Genomic DNA, 22,187 nt, shown 5'->3' with positions numbered 1-22,187 from the left:
ATCAAAATGTTACATGACATTTTTCATCAAATTGCTCCATGACCCTGTCATCACAATGCTCCCTCTCCTTCAGAACAGAATGCACCACAGGCTTGTCAACAAAATTCTACCTGACCTTTGTCATCACAAAGCTCTATGACCTTAGGCATCACAATGCTGCATGACATTGTCATCACAATGCTCCATGAACCATCTAATCACATTGTTCCATGCCCTTGTCATCACAGGCTCCATGATAATTTTCATCACAATGCTCAATGCCATTCTTCTCACAATGCTCCATGCGCTTGTAATTACAATCCTCCATGACCCATGTATCACAGTGTTCCGTGCCCTTGTCATATCAATGCACGTTGCCCCCTCTAATCACCACAATCCATGAAACATTTCAGACCAATGTTCCATGCTCTTGTCATCACAGTGCTCCATTACCCCTGTCATAACAATGCTCCATGACCCCCGCCATCACAATGATCCACAGCCTTGTCATCACAAGGCTCCATGACCCTTCTCATCACAATGCACCAAGACCCCTGTAATCACAATGCTCCATGCCCCTGTCATGACAAAGCATCATGACACATGTCATCAGAATGCTCCATGGCCTTCTCATTCACGATGCTCCATGCCCTTGGCATCACAATGCTCCAAGACTCTTGTAATCACAATGCTCCATGCCCCTTTTCATCTCAAAGTTCCATGAACCCTGTCATCAAAATGCACCTTGCCCATCATCAGAATGCTTCATTCTACTATCATCACAATGAAATCAAAATGCTCCATGACCTCTGTGATCACAATGCTCCAAATCCTTGTGATCAAAATGTTCCATAACACTTTACATCACAACGCCCCATGACGCTTGTCATCACAATTATCCATGGCCTTCTCATCACAATGCTCCCTGCCCTTGTCATCACAATGCTCCATTACCACTGTCATAAAAATGCTCCATGACCCCGGCCATCACGATGTTCCATGGCCTTTTCATCACAAGGCTCCAAGATCCCTGTAATCACAATGCTCCATGCCCCTTTTCATCTCAATGGTCCATGAACCTGTCATCACAGTTCACCATGCCCATCATCATAATGCTTCATGCTATTGTCATCACAATGAAATCAAATTTCTCCATGACCTCTGTCATAACAATGCTCCAAACCCTTGTGATCACAATATTCCATAACACTTGTCCTCACAAAGCCCCATGAGGCTCGTCATCACAATTATCCATGGTCTTCTCATCACAATGCTCCATGACCTTTTTCATCACAATGCTCAATACACTTGTCATCAAAATGCTCCCTGACACTTGTTGTCTGTATGCTCCTTGAACCCTGACATGACAAGGCTCCTTGCCATTTTCATCACAATGATCCATGCCCCTTTCATCACAATGCTCCAAGACCCATGTAATCACAATGCTCCATGCCTTTCTCATCACTAAGCTCAATGACACATGTCATCAGAATGCTCCTTGGCTTCTCCTCACAATGCTCCATGCCTTTGTCATTAGAATGTTCCAAGACCCCTGTAATCACCATGCACCATGCCCCTTTTCATCAGAATTCTGCATGAGACTTGTCATCACAAGGCTCCATGGACTTCTCATCACAATGCTCCAGGATCTTGTCATCAAAATTCTCAATTCCCTTGTCATCACAATGCTCCATGAACTCTGTCATCACAATATTCCATTAACATTTTCAGCCCAATGCTTCATACCCTTGTCATCACAATGCTCCAGGCCCTTGTTATCACAGTGCTCCAGGACCCCTGTCATCACAATGCACCGTGACTCCAATCACCACAATGTTTCATGACCTTAGTCATCACAATGGTCCATGCCGTCATCATCAACAATCTCTGTTACGTTTTTAACCACAATGCTCCGTGAACTTTTCATCACAATGCTCTTTGACCCTTGTCATCACAATGCTCTATGCCTTTCTCAGCACAATGCTCCATGAAACTTGTCATCACAATGCTCCATGCGCTTGTCAGCACAATGCTCCATGACCTTGTCATCACAATGCTCCATGACCCTTGTCATCACAATGTTCCGTGATTCCAGTCATCAGAATGCTTCCTTAACATTTGTCATCACAATGGTCCATGCCCGTGTCATCACAAGGCTCTGTGACTTTGTAACCACAATGCTCCATGAACTTTTCATCACAATGCTCCATGACCCTTGTCAGGACAATGCTCCATGCCTTTGTCAAAACAATGCTCCATGACCCTTGTCATCACAATGTGCCACACGGTTTTCATCACAAAGGTCCACAACCTTGTCATCGCAATGCTCCATAAACCTTGTAATCACAATGCTCCATGCACTTCTCATCAAAATGCTCTCTCACCACTGATATCACAATGTTCCATCACTAGTCATCACAATACTCCCTCACCCCTGTAATCACAATGTTCCATGAACCCTGTCTTCACAATGATACATACCCTTATCATCACAAAGTTCCTTGACCCCTGTCATCAAAATGCTCCATGACCCTTTTCATCCCAAAGCTCCAGGAACCCTGACATCTCAATGATCTATAACACCTGTCAGCAAAATATTCCATTACACATTTCATCATATTGCTCCGTGACCCTGGCATCAAAATTCTCCCTGCCCTTATCATCACAAAGCACCACGCACTTGTCTTCAAAATGCTCCTTGACCCTTGTCATCACATATCTCCATGACACTTGGCATCACAGTGCTCCATGCCAGCACTCATCACAATAATCCATGAAATATTTCAGACCAATGCTACATGCCCTTCTCATCACAATACTCCATTACCCCTGTCTTAACAATGCTCCATTACCCATGCCATCACAATGATACACGGCCTTGTCTTCACAAGGCTCCATGACCCTTGTCACCACAATGCTCCATGACAACTGTCATCACAATGCTCCAAGCCATTGTCATCACAATGCTCCATGACGTTTGTCATCAGAATCCTCCATGACAATTGGCATCACAATGCTCCATGCCATTCTCATCACAATGGGCCATTACATATGTCATCACAATGCTCCCTGACACCTCTCTTCACAATACTGCAAGACCTGGTCATCACAATGTTCCATGCCCTTGTCATCACAATGCGTCATTCCAACTGTCATCACAATAATCCATGAAACTTATTAGACCAATGTTCCATTCCCTTGTCATCACAAAGCTCCATGCCCTTGTTATCACAATGCTCCATGACCCCTGTCACCACAATGCTCCGTGACTCCAGTTATCACAATGCTTCATGACCTTTGTCATCACAATGGTCCATGCCCATGTCATCAACAGTCTCTGTGACCTTTTTAACCACAATACTCAATGAAATTTTCATCAAAATGCTCTTTGACCCTTTTCATCACAATACTCTATGCCTTTCTCAGCACAATGATCCATGACATTTGTCATCACAATGTTACATGCACTTGTCAGCACAATGTTCCATGACACATGTCATCAGAATGTTCCATGGCCTTCCCATCACAGAGCTCCATTACACCTGTCATAAGAATGCTCCATGACCCCTGCCATCACGATGTTCCATGGCCTTGTCATCACAATGCTCCATGACCCTTCTCATCACAATGCTCCAAGACCCATGTTATCACAATGCTCCATGCCCCTTTTCATCTAAATGATCCATGAACCCCGTCCTCACAATGTTCCAAACCCTTGTGATCAAAATATACCGTAGCTCTTGTCATCACAATGCCCCATGACGATCGTCATCACAGTTATCCATAGTCTTCTCATCACAATGCTCCATGACCTTTGTCATCACAATGCTCAATACACTTGTCATCAAAATGTTCCCTGACACTTGTTGTCTGTATGTTCCTTGAACCCTGTCATTAAAGGGCTCCATGCCTTTTTCATCACAATGATCCATGCCTTTTTCATCACAATGCTCTAAGACCCCTGTAATCATAATTCTCCATGCCCTTGTCATCACAAAGCTCATGACACATATCATTAGAAAGCTCCTTGTCCTTCTCCTCACAATGCTCCATGCCCTTGTCATCACAATGTTCCAAGACCCCTGTAATCACAGTGCTCCATGCCCCTTTTCATCAGTATGCTCCATGAGATATGTCATCACAAGGCTCCATGGTTTTCTCATCACAGTGCTCCAGGACATTGTCATCACAATGCTTCACGACCTTGTCATGAAAATTCTCAAAGGCCATTGTCATCATAATGCTTCAAGCCCTAGTCATCACAATGCTACATTATATTTGTCATGCCAATCCTCCATTTTATTTGGCATCACAATTCTCCATGCTATTGTCATCAGAATGAACCATGACATAGGTCATCACAATGCTCCCTGACACCTGTCTTCACAATACTGCATGCCCTTGTCATCACAATGCTCCATGCCCTTGTCATCACAATGCTCCATGCCCTTGTCATCACAATGCACCATGCCAACTGTCATCACAATAATCTATGAAACTTTTCAGACCAATGCTCCATGCCACTGTCATCACAATGCTCCATGCCCTTCTCGTCAAAATTCTCCATGTCCCCTGTCATCACAATGCTCCGTGACTCCAGTCATCACAATGCTTCATAACGTTTTTCATCACAATGGTCCATGCCCGCACCATCACAAATCTCTGAGACCTTTGTAACCACAATGCTCCATGAACTTTTCATCACAATGCTCCGTGATCCTTTTCATCACAATGCTCCATGCCTTTGTCAGAACAATGCTCTATGTCACTTGTCATCACAATGTGCCACGTGCTTTTCATCACAACGGTCCACAAATTTTTCATCGTTATGCTCCATAAACCTTGTAATCACAATGCTCCATGCACATCTCAATAAAATACTCTCTCACTAGAGATATCACAATGTTCCATCACTAGTCATCATAATACTCGCTGACCCCTGTCATCACAATGTTCCATGACCCCTGTCATCACAATGCTACGTCCCCTTGTAATCACAATGTTCCAAAAACTCTGTAATCACAATGCTCCATGGCCCTTTTCATCAGAATGCTCCATGAGACTTGTCATCACAAGTGTTCATGGTCATCAATCACAATGGTCCACGACCTTGTCATCAACATGCTCCATTCCCTTGACATCACTATGCTCCATGACCCCTGTCATCACAATACTCCATGAAAATTTTCAGCCCAATGCTCCATGACCTTCTCATGACAATGCTCCATGACCAATATCATCACAATGCTCCATGACCACTGTCATCAAAACACTCCATGACACCTGACAATACAATGATCCGGAACGCTTGTCATCACAATGCTCCATTTCCTAGTCATCACAATGCTCCATGACCCCTGTCATCACAATACTCCATGAACATTTTCAGCCCAATGCTCCTTGACACTAGTCATCACAATGATCCATGCCCTTGTAATCCCAATGCTCCATGACACCTGTATTCACAATGCTCCATGCCTTTGTCAGCAAAATGCTACATGACCTTGTCATTACAATGCTCTATGCGCTTGTCATCACAATACTCCATTACCATTGTTATCACAATCCTCCTTGAAACTTGGGATCACATTGCTTCATGCCCTTGTCATCACAATGTTCTATGCTCCTTGAAATCAAAATGATCCATGACCTCTGTCTTCACAATGCTCCAAACCCTTGTGATCACAATGTTCCAGAACCCTTTTCATCACAACGCTCCATGATGCCTGTCATCACAATACTCCATGCCCTTTTCATCACAATGTTCCAAGACATTTGTCATCACAATTCTCAATACACTTGTCATCACAATGCTCCCTGACACTTTTCGTCAGAATGCTCCTTGAACCCTGTCACGAAAAGGCTCCATGCCTTTTTCATCACAATGCCCCATGCCGTTTTCATCACAATGCTCCCTGAAATTGTCATCAAAATACTCCACAAGCTTGTCATCAGAATGCTCCATGACCCTTGTCATCACAATTCTCCATGCACTTGTCAGCACAGAAGTCCCTGAACCTTGTCATCACAAGGCTCCAAGCCATTGTCATCACAGTGCTGCATTCCCTTTTTATCACAAGGCTCCATGACCCCTGCCATCACAATGGTCCGTGACTCCAGTCATCACAATGCATCATGACCTTTGCAATCACAATGGTCCATGCCCTCGTCATCAACAGTCTCTGTGACATTTTTAACCACAATTCTCCATGAACTTTTCATCACAATGCTCTTTGACCCTTTTCATCACAATGCTCTATGCATTTCTCAGCACAATTCTCCATGACCCTTGTCATCACAATGTTCCATGCCTTTCTCAGCACAATGCTCCATGACCCTTGTCATCACAATGCTCCATGTGCTTGTCAGGACAATGCTCCATGACACATGTCATCACAATGCACCATGAGCTTGTCATCACAGTGCTCCACAATCTTGTCATCACAATGCTCCATAAACCTTGTCATCACAATGCTCCATGAACTTCTCATCAAAATGTTCTCTCACCACTGATATCACAATGTTACATCACTATTCGTCACAATACTTCCTCACCCCTGTCATCATAATGATCCATGACTCCTGTCATCACAATGCTACTTGCACTTATCATCACAATGTTCGATAACCCCAGATATCACAATGTTCCAAAAACACTGTCATCAAAATGTTCAATGACTCTTTTCATCAAATTGCTCCATGACCCTGTCATCACAATGCTCCCTGCCCTACTCAACACAATGCACAACGCCTTTGTCATCCAAATGCTCCATGACCTTTGTCATCACAAAGATCCATGACCCTTGGCATCACAATGATCCATGTCATTGTCTTCACAATGCTCCATGAACTCTCAAATCACATTGCTCCATGCCCTTGTCATCACAAAGCTCCAAGACGCATGTCATCAGAATGTTCCATGGCCTTCTCATCACAATGCTCCATGCCCTTGCCATTCCAATGCTCCAATACCCCTCTCATAACAATGCTCCATGACCCCTAAAATCACGATGTTCCATGGCCTTGTCATAACAAGGCTCCATGACCCTTCTCATCACAATGCTCCAAGACCCATGTAATCACAATGCTCCATGCCCCTTTTCATCTCAATGTTCCATGAACTCTGTCATTACAGTTCACCATGTCCATCATCATAATGCTTCATGCTATTGTCATCACAGTGAAATCAAAATGCTCCATGACCTCTGTCATAACAATGCTCCAAACCCTTGTGATCACAATATCCCATAACACTTGTCATCCCAATGCCCCATGACAATCGTTATCACAATTATCCATTGACTTCTCATCACAAATCTCCATGCCATTGTCATCACAATGCTCCATGACCCCTGTCATCACAATGCTCTGTGAATCCAGTCATCACAGTGTTTCATAACATTTGTCATCACAATGGTCCATGCCCGCGTTATCACAAGGCTCTGTTACCTTTGTAACCACAATGCTCCATGAACTTTTCATCACAATGCTTCGTGACTCTTGTCATCACAATGCTCCATTCGTTTGTCAGAAAAATGCTCCGTGACCCTTGTCATCACAATGTGCCACACGCTTTTCATCACAACGGTCCACATATTTGTCATCACAATGCTCCAGAAACCATATAATCACAATGCTCCATGACATTCTCATCACAATGCTCCATTACAGTTGTCATAACAATGCTCCATGACACCTGCCATCACAATGTTCCACAGCCTTGTTATTAAAAGGCTCCCTGACATTTGTCATCACAATGCTCCAAGACCCCTGTAATCACAATACTCCATGCCCTTGTCATCACAAAGCTCCATGACACATGTCATCAGCATGTTCCATTGCGTTCTCATCAAAATGCTCCATGCCCTTGTCATCACAGTGCTCCAAGACCCCTGTAATCACAATGCTCCATGCCCCTTTTCATCTCAATGCTCCATGATCCCTGTCATCACAATGCATCATGCCCATCATCATAATGCTTCCTGCTATTGTCAGCACAATGAAATCAAAATTATCTATGACCTCTGTTATCACAATGCTCCATTACCCCTGTCATCACAATACTCCATGAACATTTTCAGTCCAATACTCCATGACACTTGTCATCGCAATGAATCATGCCCTTGTCATCCTAATGCTCCATGACCCCTGTATTCACAATGCTACATGACACTTTTCATCACAGAGCTCAATGACACCTGTCTTCACAATGCTCCAGGCTTTGTCAGCAAAATTCTACATCACCTTCTCATTACAATGCTCTATGCGCTTGTCATCACAATGCTCCAAGACCCCTGTAATCACAATGCTCCATGCCCTTTTCCATCTCAGTGCTCCATGAACCCAGTCATCACAATGCACCATGCCCATCATCATAATGCTTCAGGCTATTGTCATTACAGTGAAATAAAAATTCTCCATGACCTCTGTCATCACAATCCTCCAAACCCTTGTGATCACAATGTTCCATAACACTTATCATCACAACACCCCATGACGATCATCATCACAATTATCCATGGTCTTCTCATCACCATGCTCCATGATCTTTGTCATCACAATGCTCAATACACTTGTCATCACAATGCTCCCTGACTCTTGTCGTCAGTATGCTCCTTGAGCACTGTCATGACAAGGCTCCATGCCTTTTTCATCACAATGATCCATGCCCTTTTCATCACAATGCTCCAAGACCCCTGTAACCACAATGCTCCATGCCTTTGTCATCACAAAGCTCCATGATGCATGTCATCAGAATGCTCCATGGCCTTCTCCTCACAATGCTCCATGTCCTTGTCATCACAGTGCTCAATGAAACCTCTCATCACATTGTTCCATGCCCTTGTCATTACAATCCTCCATTACGCATGTATCACAGTGTTCCGTGCCCTTGTTATCACAATGCTCCATGCCCACTCTCATCACAATAATCCATGAAATATTTCAGACCAATGCTCAATGACCTTCTCATCACAATGCTCCATTACCTCTGTCATAACAAAGCTCCATGACGCCTGCCATCACAATGTTCCACGGCCTTGTCATCACAATGCTCAATGTCCCTTGTCAGCACAATGCTCCAAGACACCTGTCATCAAAATGCTCATTGATTTTGTCATAACAAAGCTCCAAGACACATGCCATCAGAAGGTTCCATGGCCTTCTCATCACAATGTTCCATGCCCTTGTCATCACAATTCTCCAAGACCCTTGCAATCACAATGGTCCTTGCCCTTTTTCATCTCAATGATCCATGAACCCTTTCATCACAATGCACCATGCACAACATCATAATTCTTCAGGCTATTGTCATTAAAATGAAATCAACATTCTCCATTACCTCTGTCATCATAATGCTCCAAACCCTTGTGATCACAATGTTCCATAACACTTATCATCACAACACCCCATGACGCTCATCATCACAATTATCCATGGTCTTCTCATCACAGTGCTCCATGATCTTTGTCATCACAATGCTCAATAAACTTGTCAACACAATGCTCGCTGACACTTGTCCTCAGAATGCTCCTTGAACCCTGTCATGACAAGGCTCCATGCCTTTTTCATCACAATGATCCATGCCCTTTTCATCACAATGCTCCAAGACTCCTGTAATCACAATGCTCCATGCCCTTGTCATCACAAAGCTCCATGACGCATGTCATCACAATGCTCCATGGCCTTCTGCTCACAATGTTCCATGCCCTTGTCATCACAATGCACCAAGACCCCTGTAATCACAATGCTCCATGCCCCTTTTCATCAGAATGCTCCATGAGACTTGTCATCACAATTCTCCATGGTCATCTCATCACAATGCTCCAGGACCTTTTCATCACCATGCTCCATTCCCTTGTCATCACAATGCTCCATGACACCTCTCATCACAATAATCCATGAACAGTTACAATAATCCATGAACAGTTTCAGCCGAATGCTCCATGACATTCTCATCACAATGCTCCATGACCAATATCATCACAATGCTCCATGACCTCTGTCATCACAAGACTCCATGACACCTGAGAACACAATGATCCAAGACTCTTGTCATCACAATACTCCATTCCCTAGGCATCACAATGCTCCATGACCCCTGTCATCACAATACTCCATGAACATTTTCAGCCCAATTCTCCATGACACTTGTCATCACAATGGTCCATGCCCTTCTCATCCCAATGCTCCATGACCCCTGTATTCACATTGCTCCTTGTCACTTGTCATCACAGAGCTCCATGACACCTGTGATCACAATGCTCCATGCCTTTGTCAGCAAAATACTATATGACCTTGTCATTACAAAGCTCTATGCGCTTGTCATCAAAATACTCTATTACCATTGTCATCACAATCCTCCATGAAACTTGGGATCACATTGCTTCGTGCCCTTGTCATCACAATATTCCATGCTCCTTGAAATCAAAATGATCCATGACCTCTGTCATCACAATGCTCCAAACCCTTGTGATCACAATGTTCCATAACACTTGTCATCACAACAATCCATGATGCCTGTCATCACAATACTCCATGCCGTTTTCATGACAATGCTCCATGACCTTTGTCATCCCAATTCTCAATACACTTGTTATCACAATGCTCCCTGACACTTGTCTTCAGAATGCTCCTTGAACCCTGTCACAAAATGGCTCCATGCATTTTTCATCACAATGCCCCATGCCATTTTCATCACAATTCTCCATGCCATTGTCATCAAAATACTCCACAAGCTTGTCATCCGAATGCTCCATGAACTTTGTACTCACAGTTCTCCATGCACTTGTCAGCACAATGCTCCCTGACACTTGTCATCACAATGCTCCAAGATATTATCATCTCAATGCTCCATTACCTTTGTCATCAGAATCCTCCATGACATTTGGCATCACAATGCTCCATGCCAGTGTCATCACAATGGGCCATTACATATGTCATCACAATGCTCCCTGACAGCTGTCTTCACAATACTGCATTACCTGTACATCACAAATGCTCCATGATCTTGTCATTACAATGTGTTATTCCAACTATCATCGCAATAATCCATGAAACTTATTAGACCAATGCTCCCGGCACTTGTCATCACAATGTTCCATGCCCTTCTTATCACAATGTTCCAAGACCCCTGCAATCAGAATGCTCCATACCCCTTTTCATCAGTATGCTCCATGAGACTTGTCATCACAAGGCCCCATGGTTTTCTCATCACAATGCTCCAGGAACTTGTCATCACATTGCTTCACAACCTTGTCATGAAAATTCTCAATTTCTCTTGTCATCATAATGCTCCAAGCCCTAGTAATCACAATGCTCCATTATATTTCTCATCACAATCCTCCATTACATTTGGCATCACAATGGTCCTTGCCATTGTCATCGCAATGGACCATGACATATGTCATCACAATGCTCCCTGACACCTGTCTTCACAATACTCCATGACTTTCTCATCACAATGATCCATGCTCTTGTCATCAAAATGCACCATGTCCAGTGTCATCACAATAATCTATGAAAATTGTCAGACCAATGCTCCATGCCCTTGTTATCACAATGCCCCATGACCCCTGTCATCACAATGCTCCATGACTCCAGTCATCACAATGCTTCATAACGTTTGTCATCACAATGGTCCATGTCCGCATCATCACAAGGCTCTGTGACCTTTGTAACCACAATGATCCATGCATTTGTCAGAACAATGCTCCATGACCCTTGTCATCACAATGTGCCACGTGCTTTTCATCACAATAATCGGCAACCTTGTCATCACTATGCTCCATATACCCTGTAATCACAATGCTCCATGCACTTCTCATCCAAATGCTCTCTCACCTGAGATATCACAACGTTCCATCACTAATCATCACAATCCTCCCTCAACCCTGTAATCACAATATTCCATGACCCCTGTCATCACAATGCTACATCCACTTATCAGCACAGTGTTCCATGACCACTGACATCATAATGTTCCATAACCACTGTTATCAAAATGCTCCATGACCCTTTTCATACCAAAGCTCCATGACACCTGGCATCACAATGTTCTATAACCCCTGTCATCAAAATGTTCCGTTACACTTTTCATCAAATTGCTGCATGGCTCTGTCATCAAAATGCTCCCTGGCCTTCTCATCACAATGCACAACACCCTTGTCCTAAAAATGCTCCATGACATTTGTCATCACAAAGCTCCATGACCCTTGGCATCACAGTGATCCATGTCCTTGTCATCACAATGCTCGATGTCATTGTCATCACAATGCTCCATGCCCTGGTCATTAGAATCCTCCATGACCCATGTATCACAGTGTTCTGTGCCAATGTCATCACAAAGCACCATGCCCACTCTCAAACAATAAACCATGAAATATTTCAGAACAATGCTCAATGCCCCTCTCATCACAATGCTCCATTACCTCTCTCATAACAATGCTCCATGACACCTGCCATTAAAATGTTCCACGGCCTTGTCATCAGAAGGCTCTATGACGCATGCCATCAGAATGTCCCATGGCCTTCTCATCACAATGCTCCATGCCCTTGTCATCACAATGCTCCAAGACCCCTGTAATCACAATGCTCCATGCCCCTTTTCATCTCAATGATCCATGAACCCTGTCCTTACAACGCACCATGCCTATCATCATAATATTTATGGCTGTTGTCATCACAATTAAATCAAAATGCTCCATGACATGTTTCATCATAATGCTCCAAACACTTGTTATCACAATGTTCCATAACACTTGGCATCACAACACCACATGTTGCTCATCATCACAATTATGCATGGTCTTCTCATCACAATGCTCCATGAACTTTTTCATCACAATGCTCAATACACTTGTAATCACATTGCTCCCTGACACTTGTCGTGAGTATGCTCCTTGAACCCGGTCATGACATGGCTCCATGCCTTTTTCAACACAATGATCCATGCCCTTTTCATCACAATGCTCCAAGACTCCTGTAATCACAATGCTACATGCACTTGTCATCACAAAGCTCCATGACACATGTCATCAGAATGCTCTATGGCGTTCTCATCACAATGCTCCATGCCCTTGTCATCACAATGCTCCAAGACCACAGTAATCACAATGCTCCATGCCCCTTTTCATCAGAATGCTCCATGAGACTTGTCATCACAGGTCTCCATGATCTTCTCATCACAATGCTCCAGGACCTTGTCATCACCATGCTCCATTCCCTTGTCATCACAATGCTCCATGACCCCTGTCATCACAGTAATCCATGAACATTTTCAGCCCAGTGTTCCACGACCTACTCATCTCAATGCTCAATGGCCAATATCATCACAATGCTCCATGACCACTGTCATCACAACACTCCCAGACACCTGACAACACAATGATCCAGGACTCTTTTCATCACAATGCTCCAATCCCTAGACATCACAATGCTCCATGAACCCTGTCATCACTACACTCCATGAACATTTTCAGCCCAGTGCTCCATGACCCTTGTCATCACAATGATCCATGCACTTGTCAACCCAATGCTCCGTTACCACTGTATTCAAAATGCTCCGTGACACTTGTCATCACAGTGCTCCAAGACATGTGTCATCACAATGCTCAATTCCTTTGTCAGCAAAATGCTACATGACCTTGTCATTACAATGCTCTATGCACTTGTCATCACAATACTCCAATACTATTTTCATCACAATCCTCCATGAACCTTGGGATCACATTGCTTCATGCCCTTGTCATCACAATGCTCCATGCTCCATGAAATCAAAATGATCCATGACCTCTGTCATCAAAATTCTCCAAACTCTTGTATTCACAATGTTCCATAACACTTGTCATCACAATGTTCCATGCTGCCTGTCATCACAATACTCCATGCCCTTGTCATCACAGTGCTCCATGACCTTTGTCATCACAATTATCAATACACTTGTCATCACAATGCTCCCTGACACTTGTCGTCAGAATGCTCCTTGAACCCTGTCACGAAATGTCTCCATGCCTTTTTCATCACAATGCCCCATGCCATTTTCATCACAATGCCCCATGCCCTTTTCATCACAATGCTCCATGCCATTATCATCAAAACACACCACAAGCTTGTCATCAGAATGCTCCATGACCCTTGTCATCACAATTCTCCATGCACTTTTCAGCACAATGCTCCCGGACCCTTGTCATCACAATGCTCCAAGCCATTGTGATCACAATGCTCCATTACCTTTGTCATCAGAATCCTCCATGACACTTGGCATCACAATGCTCCATGCCATTGTCATCACAATGGGCCATTACATATGTCATTGCAATGCTCCCTGACAACTGCCTTCACAATATTGCATGACCTGGTCATCAAAATGCTCCATGCCCTTGTCATCAAAATGCGCCTTTCCAAATGTCATCACTATAATCCATGAAACTTATAGGACCAATGCTCCATGTCCTTGTCATCACAATGCTCCATGCCCTTGTTATCACAATGCTCCATGTCTTTGTCGTAACAATGCTCCATGACCATTGTCATCACAATGTGCCACGTGCATTTCATCACAACGGTCCACATCCTTGTCATTGAAATGCTCCATAAACATCGTAATCACAATGGTCCATGCACTTCTCATCAAAATGCTCTATCACCAGAGATATCACAATGTTCCATCACTAGTCATCCCAATACTCCCTCACCCCTGTAATCACAATGTTCTATGACCCTGTCATCACAATACTCCATGAACATTTTCAGCCCAATGCTCCATAACCCTTGTCATCACAATGCTCCATGCCCTTTTCATCACAAAGCTCCATGACACATGTCATTACAATGTTCCTTGGCCTATTCATCACAAGGCTCCATGCCCTTGTCATCACAATTCTCCAAGACCCATGTAATCACAATGCTCCATGCCCTTTTTCATGTCAATGCTCCATGAACCCTCTCATCACAATGCACCATGCCCATCATCATAATGCTTCAGGCTATTGTCATCACAATGAAATCAAAATGCTCCATGACCTCTGTCATCATAATGCTCCAAACCCTTGTTATCACAATGTTCCATAACACTTATCATCACAATACCCCATGCCGCTCATCATCACAATTATCCATGGTCTTCTCATCACAATGCTCCATGATCTTTGTCATCACAATGATCAATACCCTTGTCATCACAATGCTCCCTGACACTTGTCATCAGTATGCTCCTTGAACCCTGTCATGACAAGGCTCCATGCCTTTTTCATCACAATGGCACATGCCCTTTTCATCACAATGCTCCAAGATCTCTGTAATCACAATGTTCCATGAACTTGTCATCACAAAATTCCATGATGCATGTCATCAGAATGATCCATGGCCTTCCAATCACAATGCTCCATGCCCTAGTCATCACAGTGTTAAAAGACTCCTGTAATCACAATGCTACATGCCCCATTTCATCAGAATGCTCCAGGAGATTTGTCATCAGAAGTCTCCATGGACTTCTCATCACAATGCTCCAGGACCTTGTCATCACCATGATCCATTCCCTTGTCATCACAATGCTCCATGACCCCTGTCATCACAATATTCCATGAACAATTTCAGCCCAATGATCCATGACCTACTCATCACAATTCTCCATGATCAATATCATCACAATGCTCCATGGCCACTGTCATCGCAACACTTCCTAACACCTGACAACACAATGATACGGGACTCTTCTCATTACAATGCTCCATTCCCTAGTCATCACAATACTCCATGACCCCTGTCATCACAATACTCCATGAACATTTTCAGCCCAATGCTCCATGACCCATGTCATCACAATGATCCATGCCCTTGTCCTCCCAATGCTCCATGACCCCTGTATTCACAATGTTCCGTGACACTTGTCATCACAGTGCTCCATGACACCTGTCATCACAATGCTCCATGCCTTTGTAAGCAAAATGCTACATGACCTTGTCATTAAAATGCTCTATGTGCTTGTCATCACAATACTCCATTACCATTGTCATCACAATCCTCCATGAAACTTGGGATCACATTGCTTCATGCCCTTGTCATCACAATGCTCCATACTCCTTGAAATCAAAATGATCCATGACCTCTGTCATCGCAGTGCTCCAAACCCTTGTGATCACAATATTCCATAACACTTGTCATCACAACTCACCCTGATGCCTGTCATCACAATACTCCATGCCGTTTTCATCACAATGCTCCATGACCTTTGTCATCACAATTCTCTATATACTTGTCATCACAATGCTCCCTGACACTTGTCGTCAGAATGCTCCTTGAACCTTTCTCAAAAAGGTTCCATGCCGTTTTCATCACAATGCCCCATTCCATTTTCATCACAATGCTCCATGCCATTGTCATCAAAATACACCACAAGCTTGTCATCAGAATGCTCCATGACCCTTGTCATCACAATTCTTCATGCACTTGTCATCACAATGCTCCAAGCCATTGTCATCACAATGCTCCATTACCTTTGTCATCAGAATCCTCCCTGACACTTGGCATCACAATGTTCCATGCCGTTGTCATCACAATGGGCCATTACATATGTCATCACAATGCTCCCTGACACCAGTCGTCACAATACTGAAGGACCTGTTCATCACAATGCTCCATGCCCTTGTCATCACCATGTGCCATTCCAACTGTCATCACAATAAACCATGAAACTTATTAGACTAATGCTCCATGTCCTTGTCATCACAATGCTCCATGCCCTTGTTATCACAATGCTCCATGACCACTGTCATCACAATGCTCTGTGACGCCAGTCATCACAATGCTTCATGACCTTTGTCATCACAGTTCTCCATGCCCCGTCATCAACAGACACTGTGACCTTTTTAACCACAATGCTCCATGAACTTTTCATCACAATGCAATTTGACCCTTGTCATCACAATGCTCTATGCCTTTCTCAGCACAATGCTGAATGACCCTTGTCATCACAGTGCTCCACAATCTTGTCATCACAATGCTCCATAAACCTTGTCATCACAATGCTCCATGCATTTCTCATCAAAATGCTCTCTCACCACTGATATCACAATGTTACATCACTATTCATCACAATACTCCATCACCCCTGTCAAAACAATGTTCAATGACTCCTGTCATCACAATGCTACATGCATTTATCATCACAATGTTCGATGACCCCTGACATCACAATGTTCCTTAACCCCTGTCATCAAAATTCTCCATGACCCTTTTCATCAAAATGCTCCATGACCACTGATATCACAGTGTTCCATAAACCCTGTCATCAAAATATTCCATGACCGACTTCCGGGTAAGATGGTGGAAGAGTAAGACGCGGAGATCATCTTCCTCTCCACGGATACACCAGAAATACAGCTACATGTGGAACAACTCCTACAGAACACCTACTGAATGCTGGCAGAAGACCCCAGACCTCCCAAAAGGCAAGAAACTCCCCACATACCTGGATAGGGCAAAGCGGAGACATTCCCGCACAGAGGATCGGTGCCGAGCGGCACTCAACAGCCCAAGAGGCTTGTCTGCTCGCCCGCCAGGGCAGGCGGCACTGGAAGCTGAGGCTCGGGCTTCGGTCAGAGCTCAGGGAGAGGACTGGGGCTGGCGGCGAGAACTCAGCCTGAAGGGGGCTAATGTGCCACAGCTAGCCGGCAGGGAGTCCGGGAAAACTCTGCAGCTGCTGAAGAGGCAAGAGACTTTTTCTTCCCTCTTGGTTTCCTGGTGCACAGGGCGAGGGGATTAAGAGCACTGTTTAAAGGGGCTCCACAGACAGGCGCGAGTCACGACGGAAAGCGCGGAGCCCAGTGACCTGCGTGGGACACTGGGGCTGCTGCTGCCGCCGCCAAGAAGCCTGTGTGCGAGCGCAGGTCACTGTCCACACCGCCCTGCCAGGAGCCTGTGCAGCCCACCACTGCCGGTGTCCCGGGATCCAGGTGCGGCTTCCCTGGGAGAACGCACGGCGTGCCTCGGGCTGGTGCAACGTCACGCGACCTCTGCTGCTGCAGGCTCGCCCTGCACTCCGTGACCCTCCTTCCCTTCTGGTCTGAGTGAGCCAGAGTCCCCGAAGAGGCTGCTCCTTTTACCCTGTTTTGTCTGAGCGAAGAACAGATGCCTTCCGGCGACCTACATGCAGAGGCAGGGCCAAATCCAAAGCTGAGACCCAGGAGCTGTGAGAACAAAGAAGAGAAAGGGAAACCTCCCCCAGCAGCCTCAGAAGCAGCGGATTAAAGCTCCACAATCAACTTGATGTACCCTGCATCTGTGGAATACATGAATAGACAACAAATCATCCCAAATTGAGGAGCCAGGAGTCAGTGCTGTGCCTCTGAGGTGGGAGAGCCAACTTCAGGACACTGGTCCACAAGAGACGTCCCATCTCCACATAATATCAAACGGCGAAAAACTTCCAGAGAACTCCATCTCAACAACAGCACCCAGCTTCACTCAACGACCAGCAAGCTAAAGTGCTGGACACCCTATGCCAAACAACTAGCAAGACAGGAACACAACACCACCCATTAGCAGAGAGGTGGCTTAAAATCATAAAAAGTCCGCAGACACCCCAAAACACACCACCAGACGTGGACCTGCCCACCAGAAAGACAAGATCCAGCCTCATCCACCAGAACACAGGCACTAGTACCCTCCACCAGGAAGCCTACACCCACTAAACCAACCGTAGCCACTGGGGACAGACACCAAAAACAACGAGAACTATGAACCTGCAGCCTGCAAAAAGGAGACCCCAAACACTGTAACATAAGCAAAATGAGAAGACAGAAAAACACACAGCAGGAGAAGGAGCAAGATAAAAAACCCACCAGACCTAACAAATGAAGAGGTAATAGGCAGTCTACCTGAAAAAGAATTCAGAATAATGATGGTAAAGATGATCCAAGATTCTATTTCCCAGATCCAAAATCTTGGAAATAGAATAGACAAAATGCAAGAAACAGTTAACAAGGACCTAGAAGAAATAAAGATGAATCAAGCATCAATTAAAAATAAAATAAATGAAATAAAAAAATACTCTAGATGGGATCAATAGCAGAATAACTGAGGCAGAAGAACGGATAAGTGAGGTGGAAGATAAAATAGTGGAAATAACTGCTGCAGAGCAAAATAAAGAAAAAAGAATGAAAAAAACAGAGGACAGTCTCAGAGACCTCTGGGACAACATTAAACGCACCAACATTCGAATTATAGGGGTTCCAGAAGAAGAAGAGAAAAAGAAAGGGACTGAGAAAATATTTGAAGAGATTATAGTTGAAAACTTCCCTAATATGGGAAAGGAAATAGTTAATCAAGTCCAGGAGGCACAGAGAGTCCCATATAGAATAAATCCAAGGAGAAATATGCCAAGACACATATTAATCAAACTGTCAAAAAGTAAACACAAAGAAATCATATTAAAAGCAGCAAGGCAAAAACAACAAATAACACACAAGGGAATCCCCATCAGGATAACAGCTGATCTCTCAGCAGAAACTCTACAAGCCAGAAGGGAGTGGCAGGACATAATTAAAGTGATGAAAGAGAAAAACCTGCAACCAAGATTACTCTACCCAGCAAGGATCTCATTCAGATTTGATGGAGAAATTAAAACGTTTACAGACAAGCAAAAGCTGAGAGGGTTCAGCACCACCAAACCAGCTTTACAACACATGCTAAAGGAACTTCTCTAGGCAAGAAACACAACAGAAGGAAAAGACCTACAATAACGAACCCAAAACAATTAAGAAAATGGGAAGAGGAACATACATATCGATAATTACCTTAAATGTAAATGGACTAAATGCTCCCACCAAAAGACACAGATTGGCTGAATGGATACAAAAACAAGACCCATATATATGCTGTCTACAAGAGACCCACTTCAGACCTAGAGACACATACAGACTGAAAGTAAGGGGATGGAAAAAGATATTCCATGCAAATGGAAACCAAAAGAAAGCTGGAGTAGCAATTCTCATATCAGACAAAATAGACTTTAAAATAAAGACTACTAGAAGAGACAAAGAAGGACACTACATAATGATCAAGTGATCGATCCAAGAAGAAGATATAACAACTGTAAATATTTATGCACCCAACATAGGAGCAGCTCAATACATAAGGCAAATACTAACAGCCATAAAAGGAGAAATCGACAGTAACACAATCATAGTAGGGGACTTTAACACCCCACTTTCACCAATGGACAGATCATCCAAAATGAAAATAAATAAGGAAACACCAGCTTTAAATGACACATTAAACAAGATGGACTTAATTGATATTTATAGGATATTCCATCCAAAAACAACAGAATACACATTTTTCTCAAGTGCTCATGGAATATTCTCCAGGATAGATCATATCTTGGGTCACAAATCAAGCCTTGGTAAATTCAAGAAAATTGAAATTGTATCAGGTATCTTTTCCGACCACAATGCTATGAGACTTGATATCAATTAAAGGAAAAGAGCTGTAAAAATACAAACACATGGAGGCTAAACAATACAGTACTTAATAACGAAGTGATTACTGAAGAAATCAAAGAGGAAATTAAAAAATATCTAGAAACAAACGACAATGGAGACACGACGACCCAAAACCTATGGGATGCAGCAAAAGCAGTACTAAGAGGGAAGTTTATAGCAATACAATCCCACCTTAAGAAACAGGAAACATCTCGAATAAACAACCTAACCTTGCACCTAAAGCAATTAGAGAAAGAAGAACAAAAACATCCCAAAGTTAGCAGAAGGAAAGAAATCATAAAAATCAGACCAGAAATAAATGAAAAAGAAATGAAGGAAACGATAGTAAAGATCAATAAAACTAAAAGCTGGTTCTTTGAGAAGATAAACAAAATTGATAAACCATTAGCCAGACTCATCAAGAAAAAAAGGGAGAAGACTCAAATCAATAGAATTAGAAATGAAAAAGGAGAAGTAACAACTGACACTGCAGAAATACAAAACATCATGAGAGATTACTACAAGCAACTCTATGACAATAAAATGGACAACCTGGAAGAAATGGAAAAAAACCTTAGAAATGCACAACCTGCCAAGACTGAATCAGGAAGAAATAGAAAATATGAACAGACCAATCACAAGCACTGAAATTGAAACTGTGATAAAATATCTTCCAACAAACAAAAGCCCAGGACCAGATGGCTTCTCAAGCGAATTCTATCAAGCATTTAGAGAAGAGCTAACACCTATCCTTCTCAAACTCTTCCAAAATATAGCAGAGGGAGGAACACTCCCAAACTCATTCTACGAGACCACCATCACCTTGATACCAAAACCAGGCAAGGATGTCACAAAGAAAGAAAACTACAGGCCAATATCACTGATGAACATAGATGCAAAAATCCTCAACAAAATCCTAGCAAACAGAATCCAACAGCACATTACAAGGATCATACACCATGATCAAGTGGGGTTTATTCCAGGAATGCAAGGATTCTTCAATATACGCAAATCAATCGACGTGATACACCATATTAACAAATTGAAGGAGAAAAACCATATGATCATCTCAATAGATGCAGAGAAAGCTTTCGACAAAATTCAACACCCATTTATGATAAAAACCCTGCAGAAAGTAGGCATAGAGGGAACTTTCCTCAACATAATAAAGGCCATATATGACAAACCCACAGCCAGCATCGTCTTCAATGGTGAAAAAGTGAAACCATTTCCACTAAGATCAGGAACAAGACAAGGTTGCCCACTCTCACCACTCTTATTCAACATAGTTTTGGAAGCTTTAGCCTCAGCAATCAGAGAAGAAAAGGAAATAAAAGGAATCCAAATCGGAAAAGAAGAAGTAAAGCTGTCACTGTTTGAAGATGGCATGATACTATAAATAGAGAATCCTAAAGATGCTACCAGAAAACTACTAGAGCTAATCAATGAATTTGGTAAAGTTGCCGGATACAAAATTAATGCACAGAAATCTCTGGCATTCCTATATACTAATGATAAAAATCTGAAAGAGAAATCAAGGAAACACTCCCATTTACCATTGCAACAAAAAGAATAAAATATCTAGGAATAAACCTACCTAAGGAGACAAAAGACCTATATGCAGAAAATTATAAGACACTGATGAAAGAAAATAAAGATGATACAAATAGATGGAGAGATGTACCATGCTCTTGGATTGGAAGAATCAACATTGTGAAAATGACTCTA

The 22,187-nt window shown here is 43.2% G+C and overlaps 1 long non-coding RNA gene across 1 annotated transcript in view; it reads right to left on the bottom strand.

Moving 5' to 3' along the window:
* Positions 1–22,187, bottom strand: part of LOC308611550 — a 412,721-nt gene that overhangs the window by 325,265 nt on the left and 65,269 nt on the right. The window contains exon 2 of the long non-coding RNA XR_014014963.1: positions 5,137–5,186. This is a non-coding gene — a long non-coding RNA (uncharacterized lncRNA). The remainder of the gene's footprint in view (positions 1–5,136; positions 5,187–22,187) is intronic.

This window comes from Mesoplodon bidens, assembly GCF_964165515.1.
Source record: "Mesoplodon bidens genome assembly, contig: HAP1_SCAFFOLD_47, whole genome shotgun sequence".
Classification (NCBI taxonomy): domain Eukaryota; kingdom Metazoa; phylum Chordata; class Mammalia; order Artiodactyla; family Ziphiidae; genus Mesoplodon; species Mesoplodon bidens.
This window is presented reverse-complemented; position numbering and strand designations above follow the sequence as displayed.